Here is a 20,521-nt window from a genome sequence, read left to right as displayed (position 1 = left end):
ATAAGTGCATCAGTTTGTTGTGTTCTCTACCAGATTCGTGGGATAATCTGGTTATTGCAATAGGTAGCAATGCAACTGCTTTGCAGTTTGATGAAATAGTCTCAGCCTTGCTGACGGAGGAAATGAGACGGAAAAATATGGACAACCAGAATGGTGATGCCTTGTCTGTACGAGGACAGTCCCAGAATAGAAACAAAAATAAGTCATCGAGTGGGAGATCTAAATCTAGAGGGAGATCTAAATCTCCAGGAAAACCTACAAAGGTGGTGTGCTGGAAATGCGGAAAGGAAGGTCACTTCAGAAGGGATTGTAAATCTAAAGCTCCTGATAAAGGAAAGGGATCTGATGATGCTCCTTCTGCAGAGGTGAAAACCACCTCAGATGAAGGTGGGGATGTGTACTTGGCTTCTTCAAGTACACATGTAGATCATGAGGCATGGTTGATTGACTCAGGTGCATCCTTTCACGTCACTCCCCATAGAGAGTGGTTCTGTGAGTATGAGAAATACGATGGTGGTGATGTCTTCTTAGGAGATGATAGGAAGGCTAGAATCATTGGTCAAGGAAGAGTAAAGTTGAAGTTGCAAGGTGGAAGGGTTAGAACACTTCCGGGTGTTTTGCATATTCCTGCATTGGCCAGAAATCTGATTTCTGTAAGCAAGTTGGATGATGCAGGTGTAAAGACAGTGTTCGAGAAAGATACATGCAAGACGGTTCGAGGAGCACTGATAGTGATGCGGGGAGTTCGGATTGGAACTCTGTACAAGCTGCAAGGTAGCACTGTTGTTGATGGGTGCAATAGTTCTATGGTTCCTGAAAATGGAGTAGAAAATCTAGTGGTCTCTGGAGAGAAGACCATGTTGTGGCATCAAAGGCTTGGACATATTGGAGAGAAGGGCCTTCGAATACTTCATGGTAAAGGTATGGTAGAAGGTATGAATGATAGCTCTCTGGATTTTGATTTCTGTAAAAATTGTGTGTATGGGAAGCAAAATCGCATGAGTTTCCCCTCTGGTGGTAAGAGGACGAAACAGATATTAGAGCTTGTGCACAGTGATGTGTTTGGACCTGTGAAGGTTCCATCACTGGGTAAGTTTGTGTACTATGTATCATTCATAGATGACTTCTCAAGGAATACATGGATATATTTCCTTAAGAAGAAATCTGAAATCTTTGACAGGTTTAAAGAATTTAAGGCTCTGGTGGAAAATCAGACAGAGAAGAAGATAAAGGTGTTGAGGACAGATAATGGTGGAGAATTTTTCAGCAAGGAATTTGAAGAATTTTGTAAGAAGTGTGGTATAGCATGGCAGAAGAATACTCCATATACACCTCAGCAAAATGGAGTCACAGAAAGAATGAACAGGACGTTGATGGAAAGGGAAAGAAGCATTCTCAGTGGTGTCGGGTTAGGACAGGAATTCTAGGCAGAGGCAGTGGATACTGCATGTTACCTGATCAACATATCACCTTTATCAGCGTTGGAGGATAAGACTCCACAAGAAGTATGGACTGGTAAGAAACCCTCTCTTTCACATCTAAGGGTATTTGGATGTGATGCATATGTACATGTTCCAAAGGAGAAACGAACCAAGTTGGATAGTAAATCTGAAAAGTGCATCTTTATTGGGTATAAGGATGGTTTAAAGGGTTATAAGCTTTGGAACCTAGTCACACGGAAGGTTGTGTATAGCCGAGATGTGTTGTTCAGAGAGGTAAAAGATGTTATTCAACATGAGGTCCAACCAAAGGAACCTGAGAAGATAGAGTTTGAGCCAAAGGAGGAAGAATCGGACTCTGCAGCAGAGGAGGAATCAGAAGATGAAGAGCCACAAACTCCGATTGTGAGAAGATCAGTTCGAGAAAGAAGGAAGCCAGAAAGGTATAGTCCATCTGCTTTCAGTTAAAATTTTGCTTTGTCTGTTACTGATGATGATCCCAGAACTGTGAAGGAAGCAGTGGATTCAGAGGATGGAAAACTCTTGAAAGAGGCCATGGTCGATGAAATGGCATCTTTGCACAAAAATGAGGCTTGGGATCTGGTGGAGTTGCCGTCTGGAAGGAAACCCATTGGCAGCAAATGGGTGTTCAAGAAGAAGAGAAATGCAGAAGGAAAGGTGGAGAAATACAAAGCTCGGTTGGTAGCAAAAGGTTATTCCCAGGTGCCGGGAATTGATTTTGGTGATATTTTTTCTCCTGTTGCCAAGGTAACTTCTATTAGATTACTTTTATCTGTTGCTGCTGCTTTTGCTTTTGAGGTAGAACAGATGGATGTGAAGACATCATTTCTTCACGGGGATTTGGAAGAGGAAAACTACATGAAGAAACCTAAAGGCTTTGCGGTGAAGGGTAAGAAAGAACTGGTATGCAAGTTAAAGAAGTCTCTGTATGGGTTAAAACAGTCACCAAGGATGTGGTATCAGAAATTTGATACATTTATATGGGGACTTGGCTTCACCAGAAGCAAAGCAGATCATTGTCTGTATTTTAAATTAATTGGTGACCGTGTTATTTATCTGGTCTTGTATGTGGATGATATGTTGCTGGTTGGAAATGACAAAGAAATTATCCAGGATTTGAAGACCCAATTGTCCTCCAAATTCAACATGAAAGACCTTGGTGCTGCAAACTATATTTTGGGCATGGAAATTAAAAGAGATCGGTCAAAGAGGAAGCTCTGGTTAAACCAGAGGAAGTATGTCGAGACAATACTGCAGAGGTTTAATATGCAGGATAGTAAACCGGTGAAGGTTCCTATTCCTGTAGGTGTGAGGTTATCTGTTGAACAGTGTCCCAAGACACAAGAAGAGGAAGAGGACATGTCTCGTGTTCCATATGCGAGTGCAGTGGGTAGCCTGATGTATGCAATGGTCTGTACTAGAATAGACATTGCACATGCAGTGGGAGTATTGAGCAGGTTTATGTCAAAACCTGGGAAGGAGCACTGGACAGCAGTGAAGCGGGATTTCAGGTATTTGCATGGCACTAGTGATTATGGTTTGTGCTACCAAGGAAGACCAGGATTGGACAAAGTGTTGGATATTCATGGCTTTGTTGATGCTGACTGGGTTGGAGATCTGGATCAGAGAAGATCTACAAGTGGGTATGTGTTTAACCTATTTGGAGGTGCAGTCAGTTGGATGAGTAAGAAACAATCTATAGTGGCACTATCAACTACAGAGGCATAATACATGGCAGCCACTCATGCAAGCAAGGAAGCTATAAGAATAGACTGTGACAGCCAAAGTGCAATTTTCTTGGCAAAGAACCCTGCTTATCATTCAAAGACAAAGCACATTGATGTTCAATATCACTTTGTGAGGGATATGATAGAAGACAGAAAGGTGTTGCTGGTAAAGGTGGACACTTTGAAGAATACTGCAAATGCATTGACAAAATCTGTGAGCTCTGAGAAGTTCTCTTGGTGTAGAGAAGCAATGGGAATCTCAGGGCTGAAAAAATGACTAAGCTCTCTTGTGGCCCCCTGTGGAAAGAAAACAACAAGTGGGAGATTGTTGGGTTGTGTTATATTCTTTCCACGTAGTTAATAGGGGGTTTGAAGGGCACCTGTAACCCCACTTTATGGGGTTCGGGGCAGCGCCCCAAAAATTTTGGTTTTGGACCATATGTTAGGTTGGGCTAACCCACCTATGGTTTTGTGCATGATTTTTGCACGTTTTTTGGACGCGATGGTTTTCGGTCCATGGTATTGGACGCGATGGTTTTCGGTCCATGGTATTGGATGCTTCGGCATGTATAAATATGTATTGTAACATTGAAAGGAACATAATGAAAAATCAAGCTGGTAGTCCCGGTTTTGGGATCCAGGGAAAAATCTTTGTGCATATGTGTTTTATGGGTTATGCTCTCGCATTGTTTATTTTCTTTGTTTAAGAATTCGTATGCAGGTAATTTCTGTACAGGGTTAAAACCTACACTCCCTGGCTTCATCTAAAACTTGTTCAAATGAATGATCTTCCACAAACCTGGTCATCCTGTCTTACTGTTAATGCTTTGAAATGGGATTATTTGGTTGTAGAATCACTCTGAAACTTAAAGATTTTCTCTTTCAGGTTCGTTCCTCCAGTGGAGTCTTGATTGAAAAAATGATGTGGAGTCGCCAGGTGGATGATTTAACCTTTGGTGTGTCTGATCCCTGTCCACCGTCACAGATCAGATCTAAACATGAAATAATAACCCTGAAGAAAAGGCTGACTTTCTCTAGGAAACAAGATTTTTTGAGATTTTTATGATTATTTCGATTTTTTGGGATTTTTTCATAGCAGATTAAGGATTTTATTCAAGAGGCAAACTGATCAAATACTTGGATTTGCAGTAATAAACAAAATGATTCAGGTCCCCAGTGGAGTCACCAAAGATGTTATCACTCAGGTTGTTCCCTTTGACTCCTAAGGGAATACAGCCAAGGTAACCACAAACCAATCTTTGGATTGCAGGTCCTAGCCTACCTGCAATCAGAGAGGGCTCCCTCTTTATGATTTAGCTTTGTTTTGGGGTGATTTTAGGCTAGTTATGATGTGCAGGGATTTGTTTTAAGTTTGGTGGGATGGTTGATGTTTTCAGACAGAGTTGGCATGCAAAGTGTAAGAAGTTCAGACCATTGGGCATGGAGTCAATGAATGTGAACTGTTGGGTGTGTTTTCTTTGGTAGAAGAGAGGAATACAGAGCAAGATAGCTACACATAGAACAATCTTTAATGCTGGAAATGAGATGAAATGGAGGTCAGGGAATGAAAGGCAATGAAGGATCTTTCATTCAGCCAACAGAGGGAAAGTGAATGAAGACTATGTAGGAGCAATGAAGGATTCCTAAACAGCATTCAGAAATGAGAGAAATAGCTTAAACATGATCAATAAAGTATTCATATCCATGACTAATTTAGAAGAAAACATAGAAAAATCACAGAAATTGAGCACAGAGTACAGTTATATAACATCTGAGCTATTCTTTCTTTCTACAATGTAGATCATGATACATAGATGATATAGACACATAGAAAATTAAAATAGAGGTAAGAAAGACTTATTGAACCATGAGGAAGCACGAGAATTCCATATTTTGCTCTTCAGCCATTAAAACCACAACCAGCCAGTTCATAAGCAAACATTCCAGCAATTTTTGTTCATAGAAGTTCTTAGGCTTACAGCAAAAGTCTAGAATCACTTAACCTATCAACCAACCAACCAACCCTTAATACATTGTTTGGGGAGGTATTTATAAGAAAAATATCTACAAAACAGATCTGAGGGAAGATCTGGGGAAATAACTATGTTTAACCTAATTTCTGCTGAAATAAATGCAAAAATATCTATTTGAGCTGCGCTGGAGGCAGCAGCATCAAAAATGAGGCTTTGAGGTGTCCTTTGAGCTCTGTGTTGGCCATTTTTCCATAACTGTGTCTTGGGCTCTGAAGCGCTGCTCTCATGTGTCTTTACTGCTCATTAATATGTTCTGGTGAGCTTTAAATGGCTTTTACTGCTTCTTTGACTTGGATGGATGCCCTTTATTGCTTATCTGCCTCGGCTTTAAGTCTTCCACTGCGAATTTTTAATTGATACTCTTTAACCTGAGTCGGGGCTCTATTCTTCCACTGATACACTTCAAACTGTCAAATCGCCCCTTTTCTGCTATTTTAAGGCAACAATAGTTGTTGTGATGCTTTCCGCGGGCTTCTGAACTCTTTTGGTGCTTGGCCGATCAAAATATTACCAAAAATGAAAAAACATTGAAAACTGACGGGAGATCTGCAAAAAGATAACTGTGCTGGGGCCGAGCTCGCTGTCCGGAGCAAATTTGGTTTTTCGCGGCATTTTGGTGCGCTTTTTTTTGTGACGACATCAACATGACGTCATGGCGGGTCCCGGGTATGGCAAGATGACGCGGCAGCTGACTAGGGCGATGATGCGGTGGCAGGGTGGGGACGCAGGCAGACGGTGGTAAGTGGTTTTATCAGACCTTCTTTTGTACGGGGGCGGTAAGTGTCGGAGGAGGCCCGATGCAATGAAAGCAGGGCACGTGTCCCTACGTACGACAGTAAAATGATCCTCCATCAGACGCTAACTCCCGCACGTCGGGGCCGCTCCGATATCAACAATAGACGTTGGATCTGGGAAAGTGGATCGGACGGCTGAGGATGAGTCGGAATATCGCATCGGCGAAGGGCAATGGGTCGGAGCCTTTTACATATATGCGATGGGCGAAGCGAAATGGGCAATGCGACACAATGTGGACCGTTGGATCTGGGGGCAGATCGGACGGCTGTCGCGCGATCGGCGATATCGATATATGCGATAAAGGGGAGACTTGCGATAATGAATGGATGCGATATCGCTTCGGATGCGATAGCGATATCGCATCGGAGGAAGGGAGTGGAGGCATGTATTCGGGGACACAACCTTTGCGACATGCCGATTGCGATAATCGCATCGGCAGAGTTGTCATCGGGGCATAATATATATAAGGGGGCCAACACTGTTGCGACCTCCGACAGCGATATGGCGTCGGAGGGGTCAGGGTAGATCGGAGGATGGTTTTAACGATCAGAGAAGGGTTTTAATGCCTTTGAAGGATTTTTTATGATCGGAGAAGGGAAACTGAGATCGGAGGAAGGTTTATGTGCATTGGAAAGGGTTGTTAATGCATTGGAAAGGGTTGTTAATGCATCGGAAGGGGTCTGAATGCATAGGAAAATGGTTAAAGAAGCAAACTAAGGGTTCTTACTAAGTTTCAAGTAAACTTAGTAATTCCCAAGCATTATTTATGGCTATATTTCAACTAGAGGAGGGGATATGTAAATAATGGGGATTTTTACTATATTTTTATTATGGGAAGGGGAAATAAGGAGGGATTTACATAATAGAGTTAGGAGTTAATATGAATTTTATGAAGAAAGCGCTAAGGATAGAAATCTTAGGCTTTAAAGGGGAAACAGGACCTGTAGAAGAAATATAAGCATCCTTCAGCAAAGCAGATCTTTACTTAGGAAAATGCTATGGGATATGATGAATTTTGAAGATATTAATCAGATCTTAATATCTTTAGGGGAAGTTAGTGAATGATTTGGGGGAAAGGAAGAAAGGGAAGTTAATCATGCCTCGCTTGAGCTGCTCCAAGGGAAAATTGCCTTGCACTTGTGATCTGAAGTAAAATAACACTTTGAAATACAAAATTGATCACACTTATTCATTCTGCAACCTCAAAACTACCTACCCAGCCTAATTAGCCTAACATTTTTTCTTCTTTTTGTTTGGGTGCACTTAGACTAGCAAACCCAACTTTTTTTCTTTTCTATTGGCTATCCTCCTATCTAAATCTACCCTTATACCTTCCAGGGGTTCAGATTAAGCTGTTGAGCACCCTAGCTTCTCTACCTATCTAATGATCTGCCAAGATTAAACAGTTTGGACAAATATTATTCTCTATCTTCTAAAACAAGCAATTTAAACCTAGGGAAGCCAAGATTATGCTATTTGGCCTTCCCTTAACTGTGAAATCCTTCAAAAATGGAACTTTTGCAGCATGGAAAGGATGAACATTTTTGGCACTTTCACTGTCAATCATGAAATATGAAACCTATTGTAATAGGAGGCTAAAAATTTGGTTTCAGTGTCATAAAATTAACTGCCCATGAAATATTCCTGGTTAACATTAGTGTTCCTATCAAGGTCGAGTCCAATGGCAACATTCCTAGAGTCTACCAATCAAGGTCTTCCCCCGGATGGGAATCCTGGTCCTTTTCCTTCTTTTGGAAATACTAGTGCTCCTTACATGGAAACGTTTTCCCTTCCTGGGTTAACCATTGGTCTACTTGTTTGGTTGTTTTCAACTTCGGTGGTCTCAAGCATTCGAATCTTGTTCCGTTTTCTCCTTCATTTGAATCACGTCACGATGATTCTAGGGTTCACCCTTCGCTTTCTTCCCCTATTTCTTCACCCTCCTCTTCTACTTCACCTAGTAAAAGTTCTAAATCCAGTGACCAGGAGGCTAAGAAGAAGAAGCAGAAGACGAAGACGAAGAAGTTATATAAGCGAGAGGCCAACCGTGCAACTATTGCTCTGTGTGCACCTCTGGTAGAAAAACCTTTTGGTCCCCCACGGAAGGTCAAATTTCCTTGTAAGTTGTGCAAGGGTGACCATTTCCTCCGAGACTTCCCTGGCATTCCCATAGTTTTTGAGGTATGGTCTTAGATTTCGGATCGACCATCCTCATCAACCTCTAGAGATCATGTCGATGCTACGCTCTTGGCCATCGAAGGTAAGAAGAAAGGGAAGATTAGATTTCCTTGTAGGTTATGTGAAGGAGAGCATCTTCTTCATCTTTTTCCTCTCATGGATAAAGCTTCCAAAATTCTGGAAAACCTGGAAGTTCCTCAACCCCAACTTCATGTTGGTTATCAGAGGCTTTCTTCTAACCCTCCCCAGATTGGTAACGAGATTGAATTGGATTCATCTCTTGCCCATCATGCTCTTCTTGAGCCTAACTGTTTTATGTTTGTTACTGACCAACCATTGGTCGAAGAGAGTCTCGGCTTGGTTTCACTGAAGACTAAGGTATGCACCAAATCATTTATCCTTGTTAATTGTTCAGCCTGTATTTGAAATATTTAGTGGAATGTTGTGACAAAAATTTGGACAGAAGAGTAGTAGCAAACCTTCAACAGTGTTCAATACACATTTCTAATAGCACAATGACAACTTAACAAAGTTTGTTGATTGAAATTCCATCTTGTGATTTGAGCACATATCAGCATAAAAAATAATGAAGTTTCTTTTATATATCATTGTAAGTCGGTTATTGTTCCTGGTAAGAGACCCTACAAAAAAAATTTCTTCAATAATTAGTGTGGCAGAAATTGAAGTCTCTCTCAGGGTGGTGCCTAAAAACACTTCAAGGTGGTAGGGGGTGCGAGGGAAAGTTGGAGCTTGCAGCATGTTGGACCATCCTTTCAATTGGAGCTAATAAAACAAAGGTGTTGGATCATCCTTTCAATTGGAGCTGATAAAACAAAGGTGTTGGATCAGTATTCCTATTGGAGCTAGTAAAATCAGAGTGTTGGTGCATCCTTTCACTTGGAGTTGATAAACCCATGGGGTTGGAGCCTCCTTCGAATGGTTGATGGAGAATCTTGGAAGTTGGAGCTTCTTGATGATGCAATTTTCAAGACATTAAAAGCATTCGATGGTTTTTCTCCCGGAAGGGTTTCCAATTGAAAATTTAATGTGACGTAATGTGTTGTTGATTGTTTTATTTAATTTGTGGAAACAATATTTAATTCTCTGAAGGTAATTAAAATTAAGTGAAATATTTATTCCCCCCCTCCCTCGCAATATTTCCAATGCACACTAGTTGACATAACCAGTGAACAATCAAAAAGTTCAATATTTGTTGTTTGTCATATTCTAGAGGAACAACCCCTACAAATGAATCAAAAAAGATAGGTGGCAAGTGCCCCAAAAAAAAGGGTTAGGACTACTATAACAACATCGTTTACTCAATCATCTAGAACACCAACTAATATAGAGGAGCTGAAAGAATAGCCCAACAAGGAGAAAGAGGAGGAATTCAAGCAAAAGAAGATTGACAACTCTCCTTCTGGTAAGCCCGAATTCAACCCCTTGTCTTAGCAAATTGATCACTTGTGATGAATTGAGAAAACAACTTGCAATATTTAGAGAGAAAACTCAAACTAAGAAACCCTCAATATTAGAAACTCTAGCCGACTTTGTTGAAATTATGAGTGTATCTTCCTCCCCCTCTGAAATTGAAAAGACTTAAAAATTGATATGTAAAGTTTGTGGAGAGCTTCTTAATGACAATGGTTATACATGTGATGAGATACAAAAGCCAGAGTTATCTCAGTGAGAGTGCAAACATAATATGAAGAGGAAGATATGGTATTACAAGTTGAACCTGTAGAAGATGTTGTTGTCACACAAGAACCAATAGCTAGAGAAAAGTAACCTATGGAAAACCAACATGATGGTACACAAGGCCCTACCAACGATGTTCTTATCACACAATCACTAATATCTAAGGAAGTGTAATTTGAGGAGAACCAATTGGTTGGTACACAGGAACCTTTTGTTGATGATATTGACACATAAAAACTAGTTGTTGAGGCAGCACAACTAGAGGATTAAAAAGATGAAAACCCAAGAGAATTCAAAAAAATCTATTTAAACATTGTTGTAACAACAACCAAAATAATGTAGCCTAAAATTGAGAACAATGATTACTTAGAAACAATATTTTATTTACAAAAATTGAGTAAATGGATAATTATCTTTATTGTTACAAAAAGGGCAGGGTGGAGGGTGGAGGGGCGGGCCCACTAAATCAACATAAGAAAATCATTCATAATCTTAAGGAGGATTGGGGTAAAGAGCTAATGATCCAGAGACTTAGATGGAACAAGGTGAAGGAGGAAAAGAAAGAAATGCGATAATTGTTGGAACTTCAAGAAAATGTCCAGAAACTGCAAAGGAAAAAGCATAAATGTACAATCTTGTACATGAAATATTGATTTGTAGAACACCCTCTCCTTATTGTTGAGAAATCTAGGGCATATCAATTAAGTTATTTCTCTTCTATTAGTAACTTCTTGTGAGTTTTTTTTACTTCTTTAGATTAGGATCTTCTTTTACTTAGGTTATTAGTGTTCTTCTTCATCAAACAAAGACCAACGCATAAACCATAAAGAGACAAGAGACACAAAATATATGTTGTCAGCCACTTCTCTTGAATTTCTCGGCTCGTCTTCCACTTCTATCTTCTTTAGCTTCAAACCTTTGGCCTTCCTTCTAGACTTTACCTTGGCCTCTCTTCTACTACAACTAAGCTTCAGACTTCGCACTTTTTTCGGCTACCCTTTCTCAGTTCTTTCTGCTACACTTAGGCTTCAGACTTCACACTTTCTTGGCTACCCTTTCTCGATTCTTTCTTCTACACCTAAACTGCAAACCTCGCACTTTCTCAACCATCCTATCTCAGTTGTTTCTTTTTTTGTACTTCGCAGTTTCTGCGTCAAACTTGGTGACCAAAAACCTGTGTTTAAATGAAATTTAGATGGCCCTATTTATAGTGGTTTGCCACTATAATAAGCTGACATGACTGTTTGGAGGAGTTAACTAATTCATTTGAGGTTGACTTGAGGAGCGATGCCTTGTGCTTGTCTTGGAGGGCTACTTGACATTTTTATTGACTCTTACATAAGTGTAATATGCCCAAGAAGGGTCCATCATACATGAAATAGACTAGAATTGATTTTATGACCAATCCTAAGGACTCACAATGGGATTCATACTAGAATAAAATACTTTGCTCATGAAACCCATGAGACAAGGATTACAATAATAATTTAATTTTTCTTTTCATCAATTACATAAAATCACAATTACACATGTCATTATGAACACTGAACCTACTTAATTTTCAACACTCCCTCTTAACTATGGAGGTATTCATAATGGTACTTGGTCATTCTCAATCTAAAGAATTTCTCATAATAAGAGTCAGATTGGTAACCCATTTGTATAACATCATATTAACTAGCATTGTCACATAGCACGACCTTGACTAACAGCACTATCTGTCCACAAGATCCTAGCATAATGCTAGCAAGACCAATGATGTATAGACACCTTCATCGTTGTCTCTTTCGGAACATACCCCACCCAATTTCTCAGGGTGTGTTCCACCAAGACTATTCTTATTTTGGATTCCCAGTCCTCAAAGTATTTCGGTCCTCAACAACTACTCTTATCTCGGATGCCCTAATACATCCTCAAATAGTATCGGATGCTAGATGCTTACCAAATCCTCCATTCTATCTTCCCAACTCAAGACAAGAATGATGTGTCTATCTCTCCCTCGTAATTAGAAAGCACATATCTATTCCAATAAAGGAATGTACTCATTCCTACAAAAGGATGTATGTAAGCTCCCTCTGTTGGCATTATGGCATAGGTTTGGCACTATGGCACAGGTGTTGTCCTTGATGGCAACTCACTCAAAAAGGCAGATCACAGTTCAGGCTCTCAGAATGAAAGAAAATGAGGTATACGCAAGTTCATCCTGACAAAGTCGCGTATACACGCAGGGTCTACCGATCAGAAGGCGTGTATACGTATGCATGCACTTTCATGCAAAGAAAAGCACGTACATGTGAGAAATCTTATGGTTGGTCCACAGTATTTAGTCCGACATATTCTAACCTATGGTTTTTGATCCTTGGTATTGCTTTCTAAGTATTAAACCCAAGTATTGGGTCCCTAGTATTGGATCTCTATGGTTTTGGACCATGGTTTGAGTAAGGCCTAGACTATAAAAAGGGAAGGAGATCATTTGGCAAGGAATGAACTTATGCATTGAATATCTGAAGAGGAGCAAGATCTGGAAGATTGGTGATTGGTTGGTGAGACATAGCTGAACCTGAATCAAGGAGGAACCTAAACATTACAAGATGGTTAAGTTCTATTGATGGGTCAAGATCTCAAGGCTTGAATAGTAGTATCATTGTGTGATTTTGATCTGTTATATTCGACGCATGATTAGATCTATAAAACTGATAATCTGGGTATAACTGACGTCTGAGGATAAATTATCTTTTATAGATCTGTACGTAGGTTCGCCACGGAAGAGGCGCGTATACACGCAGGTTAAGCAAGTGAAGATTGCGTATACACTGGTTGGTTTTGGCATAGCTGTGTATGTACGCAAGTTTCTATTGGTGAAGTAGCGTACGTCTCTTGAAATATTTTTTAGCTACCTCTGTTTATTGCTGCAGTGTTCTAGGTTCAGAATTAGTGTCTGGTTACTGGTACTATTTTTCTGGTTAAATCATTCTGAGAAGTTATTGGTTGATTCAGTATTTTGTGCAAAGAAGATTGGTTGTTGCAGATCTATTAGATGTTTGATTGATATTCATGAATCCAGTCTGAAAAATTATGAAACGTGGTCCCTGAAAGAAAAGAGAAGGTAGAAGCCTTCTGTAGGTCAGCACCTATGTACTAGTACCTCAACTAGTACAAGAGCTAAGGGGGTTGTAACTCCCTTCCAAGAGAAACTAGAGAACGAGAGAAGGTTGTAGCCTTCTACAGGTTGAAGCCTGCGTACTGGTATATGTCTGCACCAGTACATAAACATTGTAAAAAAAGTTTCTAATTGAAAGAAGATAGAGATGCAGTGTAGCAGGTGGTTTTCACCCACATTGGGTTTCCACCTTATATCTGGTGTTCTTATGTGTGATTGCCTGTTTTGTTTTAGTGTTCCTGGTTACTGTTCATATACTTTGATGCATAGATTAATGATTAACATCTGAAGAATGATCTAACTTACAAGTCTGCTGATATACGCGTGTTTCCTTAACTGAATTTTCGTACATACGCAGTATTTGCTAACCGAAGTAGCGTATACAAATTTAATTGTGAAATGAAAAATAATTGATCTGATCATACTAATTCACCCCCCGTCTCAGTATTATTTCCAACAATTGGTATCAGAGCAGGTCCTTCTGAAGAAGCTTGATCGCTTGAAGGAAGATCTATCATCATGAGAAACTACGAAAGAAAAGCATCAACCAGGCCACCGATTTTTGATGGAAGCAACTTCGTCTATTGGAAGGTAAGGATCACTGCTTATCTTCAATCTCTTGGTACAAAAGTTTGGGATATTGTGAAAACAGGATACACTTTTCCATCAGCAACTCCTACAGATACGACTGGTAAGAAGCAGTATGAAACAAATGCAAAGGCTGTCAATACTCTATTAGGGAGCCTATCTCAATCAGAATTTATCAAGGTTATGTAGCTCAAAACTACAAAAGAAATATGGGACAAGATCGTTCTGAGCTATGAAGGAGATGAACAGGTAAAATGAGCAAAACTACAAACTCTCAGAATTCAATATGAAAATCTCAGAATGTACAATGATGAAAGTGTGGCTAACTATTTCCTACGTATAGATGAGATTGTCAATTGTATGAAAAATTTGGGTGAAGAAATAAAAGAAGTTGTTTTGGCTGAAAAAGCTCTAAGATCTTTGTCTTGTAAGTTTGAATCAAAAGTTTCCGCCATAGAAGAAAAACAAAATCTACAGAGCCTTACCATGTCATAGCTACATGGAATCCTAACCACTTACGAAATTGGAAAAGGGGGACCATCAGACAAGAGAGAAGCCGCATTCAAAGCCTCAGAAAAAGGTGATGATTCCGGACATATGTCGAAAGAAGAGGAAGAATCAAATTTTGTCAAGAACCTTCAACGGGGTTCTGGAAGATTCAGAGGTAAGCTACCTTTCAAATGTTTTGCTTGTGGAAGAGTCGGTCACTATGCTTCAAAGTGTCCTCATAAAGATAATATCGACAAAGGTAAGGAACCAGTTAGATGGAACAGAAAACATAATGTAAGTAAGAAGAGCTATTATACACATGAAGACAGTGATGGACTTTCAAATAGCAATGAAAATGAACAAGGTAATGACTATAGACTTTTGATGGCTTTTGAAGATGATGATTTCTTGGATGCTATAGATGAAGAAAGTATTTATGAAGAAATTTCTAAACTCAAAATTTTCGTAGAAGAGAAAAATATGATTATGGAAACTCTAACATCCCAACTCGCTGAAATGGAGAAACACAACGAAAAGTTAGAATGTGAAATTGTGGGACTTAGAAAGGACATTGAGAAAATGAAAGCTCTGAATATTAGATTTGCTAAAGGATCTGAAACCTTAGATGATATTATCAAAGTGCAGCGTTCTCCTCTAATCAAGACAGGTCTTGGGTACACCAAAGAAACATCTCAAGCACAGAAGCCATCTACCTCCAAAAGTTATCTTGAGGCTGCAAGGAGAAGTGAACAGGTTGACAATCAATAGAAAAGGCCCAATGGAGATCACCAGGTAAATCAAGGAAAATTTACTTCAAGAATGAACAGAAATCACCAAGTAAATCGAGGGCAATCTACTTCAAGGATGAACAAAAGCTACAACCAACCACAGGTAAATCATTCTCAATTTACCTCAAGAATGAATGGCGATTACAATGGAAGGTTTGATGATCACAGGAATTTATTCAATGGCCAATTCTTCTCTTGCCATAACTTTGGACATAAAGCAGCTCAATGTGTGGCCTACAAGACCATCATGACCAGAGAAGCACAAAAGCAAAGGAGTGTGACTGGAATCATGAAAAGAACCTACAACAACTTTTCTGCTCTTGAAAATGAAATAGAATGTTCTATTTGTAACAACTTCGGTCATGAATATTCTGAATGCAAGAGTAGGTTTCGACAAACAACTTAGAAGGAGCAAGCTTCATTAAGTCCCAAAACATGGAGAAAGAAAGAATCGCTACCAGAAAGATGTGGGATAGCCTTATATGCGGAAGGACAGGAAAATCAATGGTACATCAACAGTGGATGCTCAAAACATATGACAGGTGATAAAGATAAACTTCAGTCATATAGTGCCTTAGAAAACGAAAAGAAGGTCTCATTTGGAAATGACACCCCTGCACTCATAAAAGGTAAAGGTTGTATTCTTTTGAAATAAAAGGTCAAGGCTGGAAATGTTATGTATATTGATGGCTTAAAGCATAATTTATTAAGTGTCAGTCAAATGTGTGATCAAGGAAATGAAGTAATATTTCGATCAAATGGATGCATTCTTCGTGAGCTTAACACAGGAGAAACAGTGATCAAAGGCATAATAACTCCAAATAATTTATATATACTCAAAGGAGGACAACAATGATGCTATCTAAGCAAGAATGATGAACATTGGCTATGGCACAGAAGATTAGGGAATCTAAGCTTCTCACAGATAAGGAAAGCATGCAAGTATCTGGTAGTTCGTGATCTACCTGACATCAGAATTCCAGACAAATCAATATGCAAATCATGTCAATTTGGTAAGCAAACCAGAACTAATTTCCCCACAGCAAAGCATACAAGTGTTACAATAAAAGGCTTGGAAAAATTCTTGAAATTATTGATGTAGTGGTTGATGAAGAAGGAAGCACTCCTAGGCAGGTAAGATCTGAAGATTTCGAAGATGATGAGGACTATCCATCAACATCAAATCAGATTCATGATGAAGAAGAAACCCATGAGGCACCAGAAGAACAGATAAGGATAGAAGAAAAGACTCCATCTAGGTACGTTCAGAAGAATCATCCAGAATCTCAAATTTTGGGGCAAAAAGAGGAAGGTGTACAGACAAGAAGGACCATTTTAGAAGCTTCAAGCTATCTAGCATTGCTCTCCCCCACTGAACCAAAAAATGTAAGAGAGGCATGCAAAGATGAATGTTGGGTATGTTAGAGTCGGTCTAGTAGCCCTCCACCAGAGATAAAAACTCTTTGCATTTCATAATTAGGTGTCTCATCGGTGTGATCATGTTGCATCCCGTTAGGCATGCCATAACCCTAGTGGAGAAGCTTATGTCTCCAATTCCCCTCTTGTTTGGCAATGCTGGATCATGTTTTCTTGAGTAAATAAAATCTTCACAAGGTCATTTCCCTGTTTTAAATGTCAAGGTCTTAGGTCTAGGATTGAGTCAAGCTTTGTCTTGAGATGTCATAAAGGACCAGCAGGCCAGAGGGATATCCGTCATAAAGCATCATTTTAATAACTCTTATCATTGTACAACTAATTTTTACCTTGTTTTCAAAAACCCTGTTTTTGAAGACAAAGGTCATTATCTCATTTTTGTAAAAATTTGTAAAAAGTTCAAATTCTCCGAAAGTTGGCATGCAGCCTTGGTCTCCTTTGCCAAGACATCTCCGAAGCTATCCCTACAAAAATTTTCAAGAGAAATCATCATTTCAACCAATCTATTTTCAAAAAAGGAAACTAGAAGTCAGCAGCAATTAATTCAAAAAAGTGTCATTTCAAAAACACTATAAAGTGGGTTTTGGGCAAAATAAATTCAAAATTCAGCCTATAAAATCCCCTCCCTCCTCATTGGTAACTCATTTGCCTCTCAACACTTCAAGAGAATACTTTTCAAGTCGATTTCAAAGTTCATTGGGCGAATTGGGCAATTACAGCGGCGCACTACGCATCAGAGGAGGCGTGCTACGCCTTGCGAGCGCGCTACGCGTTGCAGGCGCGCTACGCATCAGTGCGCATTTTCCAGTGCTAATTAACTCAGGCGCTACACGTTGGAGGCGTGCTACGCATCAAGCTGGGCGTGCTACACGTAGGGTTTCTTGCTCAGGAAATCGCCAGCAAGCCACCAAAACTACTTCTCTCTCAAAATCTTTTCAGGTAGGCCTCTAATCCATGGTGATTTTGGTTTGGCTAAGATGAATGAGCAATGAACATGCAAAAAAATGCCATGCTAATATGAAGTAAAAACCCTACCTTGCTGTATCAAAATTTAAAAATGAAAATGTGCTAGGGTTTCATTGAAATTTGCTGCCCAAGGTTATCCATTTTCCATTCCTCTTTCCCCATATTTTCATCACCATTTTCCTTGACATTTTTCCATGCAATCATATAATTTCCCTATTAAAAATCATTAAAATCCCTAAACCCTACTAATTCCTAAAACCCTATGTAAATTTTCTAAACCCTACTTCCCATTAAAATCCCACAAATTATGATTGCAATTGTTCCATGTTCCTTTCCTAAAATTTCCTTTCACATTTGTTTTCCCTAAGCCCCTCAATCTTCCCTTTTCCCTAACATTTCCCATGTGTGTTTGTCCCCTTGGTAACAGCATTTAAACAAGTCAAAACAACAGTTCATTGGGTGCACAGTCAGCATTATTTTTCAGTCACTTGCCTCCAAAACCATGTCAGAAAACGAAACAGATTATGAGCAAAGTGATGACTGTGAATCAACACCAGAGGTAGAGGTGCCAAGGAGGCATCACAGGGGTGGTAAAGGTGGTCAGCATGTCAGGGAGGAGCCCACCTCTTTGGCTTATCTACAAGCTTTTCCACTTGTAGTATCATGTTTCCGATACCAATCATGTTATGAATTTTGCGAGAGAATCTCCCAAATTCAACACCACGGGGAATTGGTCCGCTTGTTTTTCCTACATTTGCACAATGGGCATGTGAATCTTGCAGGAGTGGACTTCACAATGTCACCCGAGATTGTTTCTCAAGCAACAGGGATACCCAATATTGGAGAAGAGTGAAACAAGCGCCAGCAGTTGGACATATTTCATTATGAGCCATATATCAAACCTGTATATATGAGGCACCTAACTGCTGTTTTTCCCTTCAGATTCTTAAGAGACGAGTATGCACCTTTGATGAGGATCATCATTCGCTATTTCACTTGCGAGGGTAGATTTTCACGTTTATATTCGTACCATATCCGTTTGTTGATGCATTTCACACGGGTACGAATGATGAACATTCCATTCTTCATGTGCCGAAATATAGAGAGGATGGTGCCCTTGGTGCAAAGAAAGAGCCCAGCACAGCAACACAAGAGCATCTATCATTATGCACTGATCAAGATTGTGGTCATGCATCAGTTGGCACAACAGGGTATTCCATGGGAGGATTTCATTTCTCGTGACTTGTTCACAGTGCCACAGCCACCTCCTGAGGTTGTCCGTGATGAGGGAGGGCCTTCACATCAGTTTGACATTCCAGAGCCCGAGCATGTCAGCACTCCTCCTTATGTTACATATCAGAGAGGCCACAGGGTCTTATTTTCATCTGCATGGTGAGTATTATCTCCACATCAGGTGGAAGGGGTCTCGCCTTCTTCATCAGTACAACGAGTGTTATCTCCACATCAGGTGGAAGGGGTCTCGCCTTATTCATCAGCACAGCGAGTGTTATCTCCACATCAGATGGAAGGGGCCTCGCTTTTGACAGCAGCACAGGTACCAGAGAGAGGCAAGCAGCCCAAGTTTGATGAGGGGCCATCAGGTGTTCCAGGCATAGATGTTGTTGACCTTGATATCATTTCTCCTAGCCTAGAGTCAAAGGAGATCATCCAGCAAATAAGGGCTGAAAATGACTTGTTGCAGCAAAAATTGGAGATGGCAAATTGGACAATTACTTATTTAGAGCAGCGTAACAAGCAATTAGAGGATGAACACTCTCTTGATGAGTTGCGGAGGATCCATGAAGACCGCAACTTGGCTCGCAAGAGACCCAGTGATTTGACACCCATTGAGCGAGAGGCTATGCTCATCCAGGTCAATACTCATTTGGAAAAGTTGTTGGCCAAGGCAAACATGGAAAAAGTCATGCTCCGACACATGAAGAATCACTATTGGGCTCGAATGCATGTGTGTAAAGCAAGAATGAAGGTACTCAAAGGACGGTTGGCCAAGGCACTAAAATAGAGAAAAAGGCCCGATCCCCTTCATATTTTGGCTGAGGCTTCCTTGAAGGAGCATGGCACTAAATGACACACCTTCAGCTCAAATTTCAGAGAATTTGGAGCAATTTTGGTCATTTTTGAATTTTTTTTGGTCAAAAAACAGATTTTTGCCCTCAACGCGTAGCGCGCTGCGCGCTACCCTGAAGATGGGCAAGTCCATTTCTCAAAAACTCGGCATTTTTGGATTTTTCATGACAAATTACATTTTCTCAGCAATTTCCAAGACATTTCATCAAGTTTTGAGCCCTCATAAGGTCAAAAAACATGCAAAAATTGACTTTCTGCCACTTTTTGGACACACAGGAAGCAGTCTTGGGAGATTGCATTTTTGAGGGGCAAATGGACACCAAATTGAGAAATTCCACTTGGGTTGGAAAGTATACATCTAGCCCTTTCCAACAAGCCTACTTTTTCCTCATTTGGATGTCGGGAAGTTCCTCAAAAGTTGGCTCAAAGGTGCGCTACGTGTTGAGAATTGGGGCGCTACGCATTAGGGAAATTTGCCAGATTTTCACCTACAGCTCAGCAAAACGCAGATTTGACTAGTTTTGACTTTTTGGAGTGATTTTTCATCCTCCTTGATGTAATTTATGTAATTTAATGATGTCATGGCACTTATTTATCTCTTCTAGAAGATTCATTCATAAAAAGTCAAAAATTTAATGAATGAATTGGTTTCCTAGCTTATAGAGGCAAGTTGTTTTGAATGCCTAGATTTTAGTGCTCAGTTTAGAATTGGTTGAAACGGCTCCTATAAGGATGAACTCGACCCCTAGAGGCAAGGAAAGGTGTTAGCTTGCCTATATTATGTATTTTCTTAGTCATTTTCATGGTTGGACTCTTGAGGGATAAGCTTCTATTGTATTACACTTTGTATCTTTGCAATTTTGGCAAAGGAAAGACCAGGGTTTTGTAGCACTATTTGGGATTCCTGTGGTTATTTGTGTTGATGGTGTGCTTCTCTCATGTACTTGTAAGTGTGTTATGTGTATCATTTTCCCACTTCTCCTTTCTACACATTAAGTAAATGAAGTGTTAAGGTAGAATTCATAATTTATATGCTCTGCCTTTAAGTTTGCTTAATATCTATGTTTTCCTCTATCTAAAGAGAACTCTCAAAAGTTTCTTGCTCTCTTTATCTCAT

This window comes from Pinus tabuliformis, chromosome 5_2 (genome assembly GCF_031772625.1).
Source record: "Pinus tabuliformis cultivar Carrire ecotype Pingquan chromosome 5_2, CPIR1, whole genome shotgun sequence".
NCBI lineage: Eukaryota > Viridiplantae > Streptophyta > Pinopsida > Pinales > Pinaceae > Pinus > Pinus tabuliformis.
Note: the sequence above shows the minus strand (reverse complement) of the source record.